We start from the raw sequence: 11,072 nt of genomic DNA on the forward strand, positions 1-11,072 counted from the left end.
GACTTGGTAGATGCAAGATAAGCAGCAAGAGGATGTTCGGGGGCCAGCCTTCCAGGCAGAGGGAACAGCCCGAGCGAGGCCCTGAGGCAGAAGCAGGTCAGTAGGTCTGAAGAACAGGGAGTGGGTCTGGCTGAAACCAGCTGAGGGTGGGAACAGTGGAGGGAAATGAGGTCAGAGCGCAGGAGAGCGGAGGAGTGGCAGGCTCCGACATGCATGTGAATAGCTCACTCCCGGGAAACCAGTTTGGAGGCTACTGGAGTGATCCAGGTGAGAGAGAAATTACACCATGTCCTGACCTCGGCGCCTGGCACAAACCAGCACTGGATAAGAGTGCGCAACGACCTGAAGCCGCACAGGTGTATCCGGTGAGGGAGGACCTCAGCTTTGTTCTCCTTTCTGCCCCTCTCTCAATCGTCCGTCTACTGCCTGCGTCATCATCTTCCTCAATCACCCTGCTTGTCATCTTCCTGCCCTTTTCTTCTTTCTCTGCTTCCTGTTCACTCTGCTGTCTGCCTTAACTTTCTTTCATGAATGGTCTGTCCTCCAGGGCAGAGTTTGGGGGGGCGGTTGCATCTTGGGGAGAGAGCAGTGCACCTCCTGGCCTGTCAGTTCCACAGGGCGCGTCAGGGGGACAAGAGGTGGGGGCGACAGGCACAGAAGGTGCCCAGAGAGCTGGCTCTGCCATGCAGGTTGTACTGAGGACACAGGCAGAGTTTTGTAGCCGGGTCAGAGTTCAGCCATGAAAAGAGAAGCCCCTGTCAGTGTTTCAGGCAATTCCTAAAAGGACGCTGATGCAGGGAGTTAGAGGCTGACACCACCACAGCTAGACCAGGAGAGCAGAGATCAAAAGGCCGTTCTCAAGGAAATCAAGAAGTATAGGGATAATAGCGAAACCACCACAAATAACCCCAAAGCCTTCAGCACCAAAGCGTGTGATTCTCAGAAGGAAACTCATTGATACCAGCTACCACCTCAGTGTCACAAACCCAGGTAAACGGTCACAGTAGACAATAGGGGGATTCCCAGAAGTCATTCTGACAGTGGGACCACTGGCCATGATGTAACTAGGCATCATGACCCAACTAGACATGACGTAACACAGAAATGTCTGCAAATCACAGGAACATATTCCACTAAAGTCAAATTCAACACATCCCTGGCTCAGCTTTCCCTCATCTGGAGTCCCAAAATACCCAGGGCCACTCTCATCCCCGATGAGGTGACAGAAGGGAATTCAGAGTGGAGAAACACAGGACCTTAACTAACTGTGATTTAAAATATCTTACTTTTGCTAATTTTACAAAAATATCTGGCCCCGTGCATACACACGTGGCTAGGACCCCACCCAAGGCCCTTGAGGGTGTGCTATGAATGGGGGTTCCTGAAGCTTTAGCTTCTCCTGGAAAATCTGCCTCTGCCTGGAACAGAAGCAATTTACCTTCACTGGCCAGAGAGCTGATTCCATCATAGGAAGGGGCTTTGGGCCGGTGTGAAGCTTCCTTGGGAATTGTTTGCAGCAGTAGTGTTTTACTCTGCTTGGGAACTGCTAATAACACTACTAGATGGTTTATTAAATTGATACACATTTGAATTAGTAGAAAATGAGCCACTGTGTATAGCCTTTACTCTCAGACTTCTGATTCACTCCCCTTTAAGTCAATAAGACCCAAATTTGTCTATTCAACAAAAATTTATTAAGGGCATACTCCATGCAGGTACCATGCTAAACTCACAATGGGAAGGAAAGTAACCATGACCTCTGACTGTAGGGGGCCTTCACGGGAAGAGACAAATAATCAAATAATCAGTCAAGTCAAGGACAAGAGAGGGTCCCACTGAGAATATGGACCAGTGATCCTAATCTAGTGCTCTAACAGGAAAGACTGAAGGATTCGTTCTTTCAACAATTTTGGGGGCTGCCTATTCTTTATTCACACAATGCTAAGGGCCAGGATAAGGGCGAGCAAAAAAAGCTGCAGCATCCCTGCCTTTCTAGAACCATCCCCTGGAGGAAACATTATCACAGAATCAGATTGCATCTATCCGTACCGCCAACCCAGTGATGGCCTCCGTGAAGCAGTGCGGCAGGTGCACCAGTGACCATACTTGAAGAGGGTTGGAGCGGCAGGACAGACTTTCAGGAGGGGCCACAGTGCACTGAGAACCAGAGGCAAATTAACCGATGAGTGAGAAGGTGGCAGGGCTTGTGGGAGTCTCCTAGGCAAAAGGAGGTGCAGGAAAAAAGGCCTCCAGGGGGGAAAAGTGTAGGAGGGAGAAAAAGACAAAAAGAACCCAGTGTGGCCGAGGCAGCTCCAGCAGAAGACAGGAGAGAGTATGGATACATGGGGTTGGAAAAATCGGAATGGGCTGGTGTGCCTAAAACCAACAGGAGCCCCAGAAGTTTCTGAGGTGTGGCGAGACATTGCCCGGTTGGCATGAAACGGAGGGCTGCGGCTGCAGCGAGAATATTGGATTACGGGGTTGCTTTGGCAGTAGCTGCATCCTAATTACTTCCCACTTTCTCACTTTCCTTTCCGGGAGCCACAGAGATTGAAATAAATGCATGCCAGATACTCAGTTCAAAGCACCCGACAATGAAGGGCTCTGTGGCTTGGAGAAGAACACACTGCCTTCAGTCAGGCAGACACAAATTAGATCTTCCCTCCACCTCAGTCAACTGGTGTCTCTAGCGAGTCACTCGCCCTCTCTACAACCCACTTTCCACCCACTCTGTAACACTGGGAGAACAATGCCTACTGCACGGAGTTAATGAGGGACAGAAGGGGTGTGTGCAAATTACCTGGCATTTGGCAGAACTCTGGACGCACCAGCTACTATTGGAAGTGATTGCAGCGTGGGCAAGCTAGTCAGAGGAAGATTTCCAACCAGAGGTGATACTAGCAAAAGCCCTGGGAATACAGTGCCATCTCTCCTATTAAAAAAAGAAATGTATGCAATAGCATATATTTATGTAAATAGTACATTTTTATAGGTAGCTGTCTAATGAAATCTTCCTAACAGCAGTGTTGGAAAACAACTCTATGTTATCTATGCAATTAAAATATATACACATATGCAATAAAGTTTCAAAGTTTTCTCAGTAAACTATATTGTACAAGACTTGCCTTATCTCCGGCCTTTTCCTGTTTGCTGTTGTCCTGTGACAACAAATGAGAAACTGAACTCATTTGTTAGCCGGTTCATCCCCCAGACTGAACAACATTAGCTTCTCAAGAATGACGTTATTTATTTCTGTTTCTGCAGAGTCTGCAGGAGATCCTGGCACTCAGTAGTTGATGCACAGTAAATACTTGCAGAACGGAAAAATAGGTAAAAAACAAAAGGAAAACATTTAACGTATGAGTCTGGCAACTGTATTTTACGAACCAAAATCAAGACACATCGTCTCTTCCACAGAATATGAATGTCTTGGAGAGAACTTGGCACGGAATGTTAGAACTCCACACTGTCCTGGAAAAGTCAGGATATACGATCGGGCATACACCTCAAACAGCTGACTCGGTTGGAAAAGAGCTAGAGCCAGTTCCACTGTGAGCTTGTGTTACACTTTTTGTAACATATTTTGCAGCATAAAACTTGTTGCAAGTCCTTTGTTCACAGTGGAAGGAACAATCTAGAAGATTTAAAGGATTTCTGTTTAACTGTTGACACAAGGACTCAGGATCAGCTTTTCTCTTATCTCACTCACTGTAATTAATTAGCTGCCCTGATGAGACCTCTACTGGCACAAAAAGTACGAGTGAAACAGCCATACATTCTGTTTGTGAAGCACAGCTGAGCCTAGCTCAACAGAGTGTCGATTCAAAAGAGGCAAATAAAATATGCAGCAAAGTTGGGGACAGGGAACAAAGAAGCCAGTATGACAATTGAAAGGAGGGCTAAACAAGCATTCAGAGTACCATCAGGAAGGTAAAAAGTCTCAAGAGTCTAGGAAAAAGATAAACTGGAGGGACAAGGCTGAGAGGAGCTAGAAGGATCCATTTAAAATCAATGAAGAAATTTAAGAATTGGTTTTAAAGGAACGTTTTTACGAGTCGGGTTTATTGAAGTATAATTTACATACTATAAAATTTACCTTCTTAGTGTAAAGTTCTGTGAGTTTTAAACATCACTTGGGTGTGTAGTTACCACCACAATCAAGAGACGGAATAGCTTCATCATCCCCAAATTCCCACTTGCCCCTTGTAATCAATCCCTCCCTCACCCTTAGCTCCTGGCAGCCACTGTTCTGTTCTGTCGCTCTGGTTTTGCCTGATTTAAAGGAATTTAGTAACAGAACTTAAAATGGGGGAGAAAAGGAACTGAGAGTTTTTTCCCCTACCACCCACTCACTTCCGATACCCTTCAACAGCATCATTTAGCGAGCGTAGATTTATTGAGGATCTATTATGTGCTAAAGATTTTAAGTACATTGTCTTCCAGTCTTAAAGCTTGTCGGGGAAGGAAGTTTATTCTCCCCATTTCCCCGGTGGTAGATGACACTCAAGAACTGTCAAGCTGGTAAGAGAGCAGAGATTCCACGTCAGAGTTGACCAGAAATGTCACCATGGTGTATCCCTGGGGGTTAGGTTAGAGCTGGTTCATACTTGCTTTCTTATACATTGTTTGCATTATCGAAGTTTGTAACAATGAGCTGATGATATTTTTATAACCAGAAAAAAATATTTTTATAAATAAATACACACACACACACACACACACACACACACACACGTTCTGATCCCAAAGCCTATCCTCTTTGCTGAGCAAAGAGGGGAAGACAGGGAGAATAACTTAGAAGGGAAGAAAGGAGAGGCTCCTCTTGGCCACAGGCACCTGTTCAGAAGTGAGAAAGCAGAATCAGCTATACCTAAAAGACCAGAGCACAGCTTTATTCTGTCTCTAGATCTCACCACAGTTGAACTTCTTTACCTTCAAAAAGTTCCCTAGCAAAAATGTCCCTCCAAAGTGGTGACCATGAGCCTGGAGGCCAATAAAAACCCACTGAGATCACTCCAGACCCAGCAGACAATCCTGTGCATATTCCTGGCCTGTCTCCAAAGATCAGGTAGGAACAAGCTTAACCATCATGGGCAAGTAAGGGTAGAACAGCCTTCTCACCACTTTTGAAGAGACAGGAGGTGAATAACAAGGCCAGGGCTAAAGGGAGCACAGGACACCTTTTATTGGAGGGATAGGGGATCATATTTAAATATGACTATGTTGGGGGAATGTTACCCATCATGGCGCTGAAAGGGACACACGACGGTATTCTCTGATCTTTAGGCAGAAATCTGTTTATTGCTTGTCCCCAAAAATATTTGATGGGTCTTATAAAGATGGACATAATACAAAAAATTTTATGTTAACTATACTGAAATTAAAATAAAATAAAATAAATAACAAGGAAAAAATAGTGTAGATACTGGAACTGCATACCCAAATAGAAAGACAATGAACTTGACTCATACCTTACACTATACACAATTCATTCAAGAGGGTTCACAGACCTAAATATAAAAGTGAAAACAAACTTCTGGAAGAAAAAAGAGGAGAATATCTTCACAAATAGGGATAAGCAAAGATTTCTTATAGAAGAGGCAAAAAGCAAGAACCATTTAGAAATTAATAAATCCAGTTATACCAAAATTTAAAACTTTTGCTCCTTAACAGATAGTGTTAATTAACCACAGAAGCAATACAAAGACTGATATAAAATATTTGTAAAAACATATATCTGACAAAGAATTAGTACTGGAATATGTAAAGAACTCCTATACCTAAAAAACAAAAAAAACAAAAACCAAGAAATCAACTCAATTTGGATTGACTTGAATAGACACTTCACAAGGGAAGGTGCATTAATGGTTCAAAGGCAGTTTAAAAGATTCTCAATATCATTATTCATCAGGGACATACAAATTAAAGACACAGTGAGAAACTACTATTCATGTGAGTGGCTAAAATAAAAATGACTGACAACACTAAATGTTGGGAGAACATAGAACAACTTGAACTCTCAAACACTGCTGGTGACACAACCACTTTGGGAAAAGGTCTGACAGGTTTTTATGAAACTAAACATGCATCTACCCAATGACCCGGCTACTGCACTCCTAGGTATGCAGCCAAAAGTTATGGAAGCATTTCCACAAAGAGATTTGTGCAAAAACATTCCTAGCAGCTTGCTAAGCAAACTGAGGTATATTCACACAATGGAATACTGATCGGCAATATAAAGATACAAATTCTAATAGCAAAATAGTGTGGATGAATCTTTAAAACATTGTGCTGAGTGAGAGAAGGTTTATATAAGAATACTTGCTGTTTGATTCCATTTATGTGAAGTTGGAAAACAGGGAAAATGGAAAAATTTCAGAACAGTAGTTGCCTCTGAGGTTGTGGGGATGAAAGAAGGGACATAGCTGACCTTGCTGGCCTGATAGGAATATTCTATATCTTGATAAGGATTTATTATGCAAGTGGGTTCATTTGTCAAAAATAATTGGATGGTATACTTGAGGTGAGTGCATTTTGTTGTATGTAAATTTTAGCTTAATAAATAATGAAGAAAAATCATAACCAAATATTGAGTTTTAGGTAATGATATACATACTAAAATGTTTAGGGGTAAAGTGTATAGATGCAATTTACTTTGAAAAAATTGAAAGAGGGATGGATACATAGATAATATGTGATAAAACAAGGACAATAAAAAGTTAATTATAGAATTCAGATGGTGGGAATACGGATTTAATTATAAAATTCTGTCATCTTTTTAGATATTTGAAAATTTTTGTAATAAATTTTTGGAAAAAATAGGTAGGATTTAGGAGAAAAGAAAAATGCAGGTCAGACGAAAAGGATGAAACTGAAGTTAGAACATCCTAAAGAACTTACAGATCTGGGGGCGCCTGGGTGGCACAGCGGTTAAGCGTCTGCCTTCGGCTCAGGGTGTGATCCCGGCGTTATGGGATAGCCCCACGTCAGGCTCCTCCGCTATGAGCCTGCTTCTTCCTCTCCCACTCCCCCTGCTTGTGTTCCCTCTCCCGCTGGCTGTCTCTATCTCTGTTGAATAAATAAATAAAATCTTAAAAAAAAAAAAAAGAACTTACAGATCTGTCTTTGAGCTTCCTAAGAGCCAAAGCAAAAGAAAGAGGGTGAGGGCAGAAGAGAAAGAAGGAAGAGGGAGGAGGAGGGAAGGGAGAGAGAGAGAGCACAGGCTCAGTTACATGATTAGCAATGCCCATGAGATTTTTTTTTTTTTTTAAGTAGGCTCCATGCCCAGTGTGGAACCCAATGCAGGGCTTGAAATCATGACCCTGAGATCAAGACCTGAGCTGAGATCAAGAGTCAGACAACCGACTGAGCCACCCAGGCACCCCTGATGTTCAAAAAATTGTTCTGGTAGAGCACCACTTTTCCTGATACAAGTTTTCATCAAGAGGCACTATGCAATGTGCTTCTATTAGGTGGTGTAAGGACAAGGCTCAGAGACTTCATTTCTTAGGCGAGCAAGAAATTCATTTCTCTCTCATGTATAATAGTCTATAGGCAGTGTTCTGGGACTAGTATGGTGGCTCTGTTCAAGGGAAAATAGGTGATTGTGGATCCAAAATTTGGTAACTTAGGAAATGGCTGTGATGATTTTATCCAGGAAAAAAAAAATAGCATCCAAAGATGTAAAAACCCTTGAAAATCTCTAGGAAATATTCTAACACTTGTCTCATTGATCTACTCCAATGTATCTTGCTAAATCCATTTCTCTCTGAACATGTACCATATGCCATGTACCACAGAGAATGATAATAATAACTTCTTTGTGCCATATTTCAACAATTCCAAGATGCATAATTTTTTCCCCAAATTTTGGCACCTCTGAAATCGGGACGGATCTTACAATCAATGGCATGTCATAATTGGTGGGATTTTTTTTTCTTTCTCTCTCTTTTTAAGATTTTATTTATTTATTTGAGAGCATGAGAGTGAGCATGAGAGATAGAGAGAGCACGAGCAGGGGGGCGGGTAGAGGGGGAAGCAGACTCCTCACTGAGCAGGGAGCCCTGGACCCTGGGATCATGACCTGAGCCGAAGGCAGACGCTTAATGGACTGAGCCACCCAGGCGCCTGATTTTTTCCTTTCTTAATGATACACAAAATAATAGTGTGTCTTCATTCAGCGGTATATGTTCGATTTAACAAAAACACATCGACTACTTCATGGTTCAAAATATTTTCGTCTTATTTGAGTCTCATGACATATTTTGGTGAGAGAGGGTATTCCTATTCCAAATATGGAAATTGAGATTCAGAAAGTTTAAATGACCTTTCCAAGGCCCTTGGCTAGACTATGATGAAGCCATAACTCTAATCTGAACTGTCTAAATTTGAAATACCCTGTTTTCTCCCAATATCACACAAAATATTTAGGGAATGGAAGCTCCATGGAAACAGGGAATCTGTTTTAGTCACTACTACAGCTCCAGAGTACAAAACGTTGCTTGGCACATAGCAGGTATTTAGTAAGTGTTTATTGAATAAATTAATATTACAGAAGGGAATGAGTGGTCACAAGGGAAAGAGCCTGTGGCTGTAGTAGGCTGGGAAGTTTATATGGAAGGTCACCATCCTGCCATCCTCTCTCCACTTTGATGTACTTCTCATTAATCACTCAAACAGTACCTACTTCATGATGCCTAAATCAGATTAAGCTAAATATATTTGCTCCCTAATACCCGGAGAAGCAATCTAGTATTGGGCAAAGTGTACTGATTTTCACATGAGAAGATCTGGGTTTAAGTCCCTTCTGATTTTTAACCACCTATTAGCATAAAATTTTGGGAGAAATTACTTAACTTCCTGGAGCTTCAGTGTTCTTATCTGCAAAACTGGGAATGATAGAACTTTCCAGACTGTCTCGCTGTAAAGCTTCAATGTAACCTCAGGTAGTTTCAGAGTTCCTTCATTCACGGGTTGAATCTATAAATATTTATCGTGTGCCTGTTAATGTGCCAGTCCTTGATCTAGTTGCTGACGATACAACAATGAACAAAACTAACCAAAATCCCTGTCCCCGTGGAGGCAGATGGACAATGCATGAATAAATAATGCTTGGTGTTAAGTGCTATAGAGAAAAATAAAGCAGGGAATGGGAATTAGAAGTTGGGGTGGGGGTGGGGGGAGTGACTCGTGACATTAATTTGAGTGTTAAAGAAAAGCCTTATGGTGACATTGGAACAGAGACTGGAAGGAAACGAGGGGAAAATCACGCAGACCTCTGGTTTAAATTTGAAGAGCAATATAAATATCAGTAGGAAAAATAAATGAAAAGAAGTAGACAAAACATTCCAGAATGTGGGAACATTTGACCAAAAACCCGATAGAATCAAGTAGAAGCCTTCCTTGGGCAGTACTAAACGGACCAATCTACCTGGAGTATCAGGACCTAGGCCATCAGGAAAAGAATTTGTATTTTATGTAGGGGACAATGGTGAGCCACTGAACGCTGTGGAGCAAGTGGGTGTGAAAGGATCAAAATAGCCCTACAGGAAGCTTACTCAGGTACAGCAACCCATGCAGGGAGTATTATAGGGAAGAGATAGGAGTCTCAGCTCGGACATCTTGAGTTTGACTTTACGGTGGGTTTTCAGAGCATGCTCAGTGAACAGTTGGAAATGTAGGCTTAGAGTTAAGAGTGAGGTGAGGGCTTGAGATTTGAGGCACGGAGCCGTCTAAATCCCGACAGCTGATTGTCATCATCTCCCGAGTGTCCCAGACTCCATCTGAGAGCAACAAACAGATCTTGTTAGAATTTTACTTCTGGCCTGAAAACGAGTAGAACATTCCTCTTTGGAATTTTCCAAGCTTAGGCCAAGACTAGACAATCAGAGTCAGCAGTAATGAGAATGATATGCAGGACCTGACGGGGAGACATGCCAGCAAATTAAGTAGGAAAAAAACCCTGAAAGGTGGGGCACAACATGCCTTGGGAAGCTCAGAGTCTCGAGAAATCTGGAAGAACATATATTATGCCAGATGCTTCGGCCTTATGGGAGGGCTTTTGTTTAAAGGCGTGCTATGTGAAGTGACTTAGACACCCTTCAAAAAAGCAACATGCCAATGATTCATCCTGTCTGAAAAAACATACAGCCCCTCACGTTGGACTTTTTAATCTAACACTGATTGGAAATAACAAAAGTGATCTCTGTGCCATTTGGAATGATTTCTCATTCACCCACCAACAAGCAGTAAGGGAGTCTGTGGAACCTGAGGAGTGGGGTTGGTAAACCACAGGGAGAAGAGTTGCAGGAAGCAGTTGTAACTTTATATAAGATTCTTGAGTCCTACTGATGTGCTCACGGCTGTGTGACAGTGGAAATCTACCACTGAGAAAAAAGAAAAGAAAACATTATCAAAATAAGCTTGGTTCTCACTGAGAAAAGCAAAGGACTGCCGTCTTGCCTGGAAGCCTATTGGGGATACCCTGTGCCTCTAATTAGCCACTGGCTTCTGGGAAGAAAAGAGACCAAAGAGATTCAGAAGAGAGGGCCTCCTTTCCTTGAAATGTATTATCTTAGCCCAGGAATCTGTAAATATATTGCTTACATAACCCCCAAAAGAATTGCTTAAAACTGTGTAACTTCCTGCATATTTTCAGTTGTCATCTAAAATTTTTCATCATAAGATGATGGTAGATTGTAACTGGGAGAAATATTCCACGACACTACTTGACAAAATAGGTTTTAACTCCCCAATGAATGAAACACATCTTAAAGAAATCATATAAAATTTTATCTTAAAGAAATCATATAAAATTTTATAAACCAGTTTCATCCAATGCTTCTCAGAAAATCTGCTGTCTTTTAAGGTTATTTTAGTTAACTTTTAGGAGAATCAGCATCACTAAGGTACACTGTCCAGCTGCTCCAAAGCCAGAGCTTCCCCACAAAGGCCAGTTATTCCATGTCCATTGCCAAACTGCACTCTTAACAGAGATACATATAAGACAGGCAAAGAAGGGAAGCCCTATGCATATAAGAAAATTTGATTAATAATGAAGATGTCACCAATAT

Source organism: Ailuropoda melanoleuca, chromosome 1 (genome assembly GCF_002007445.2).
Source record: "Ailuropoda melanoleuca isolate Jingjing chromosome 1, ASM200744v2, whole genome shotgun sequence".
Taxonomy (NCBI): Eukaryota; Metazoa; Chordata; class Mammalia; order Carnivora; family Ursidae; genus Ailuropoda; species Ailuropoda melanoleuca.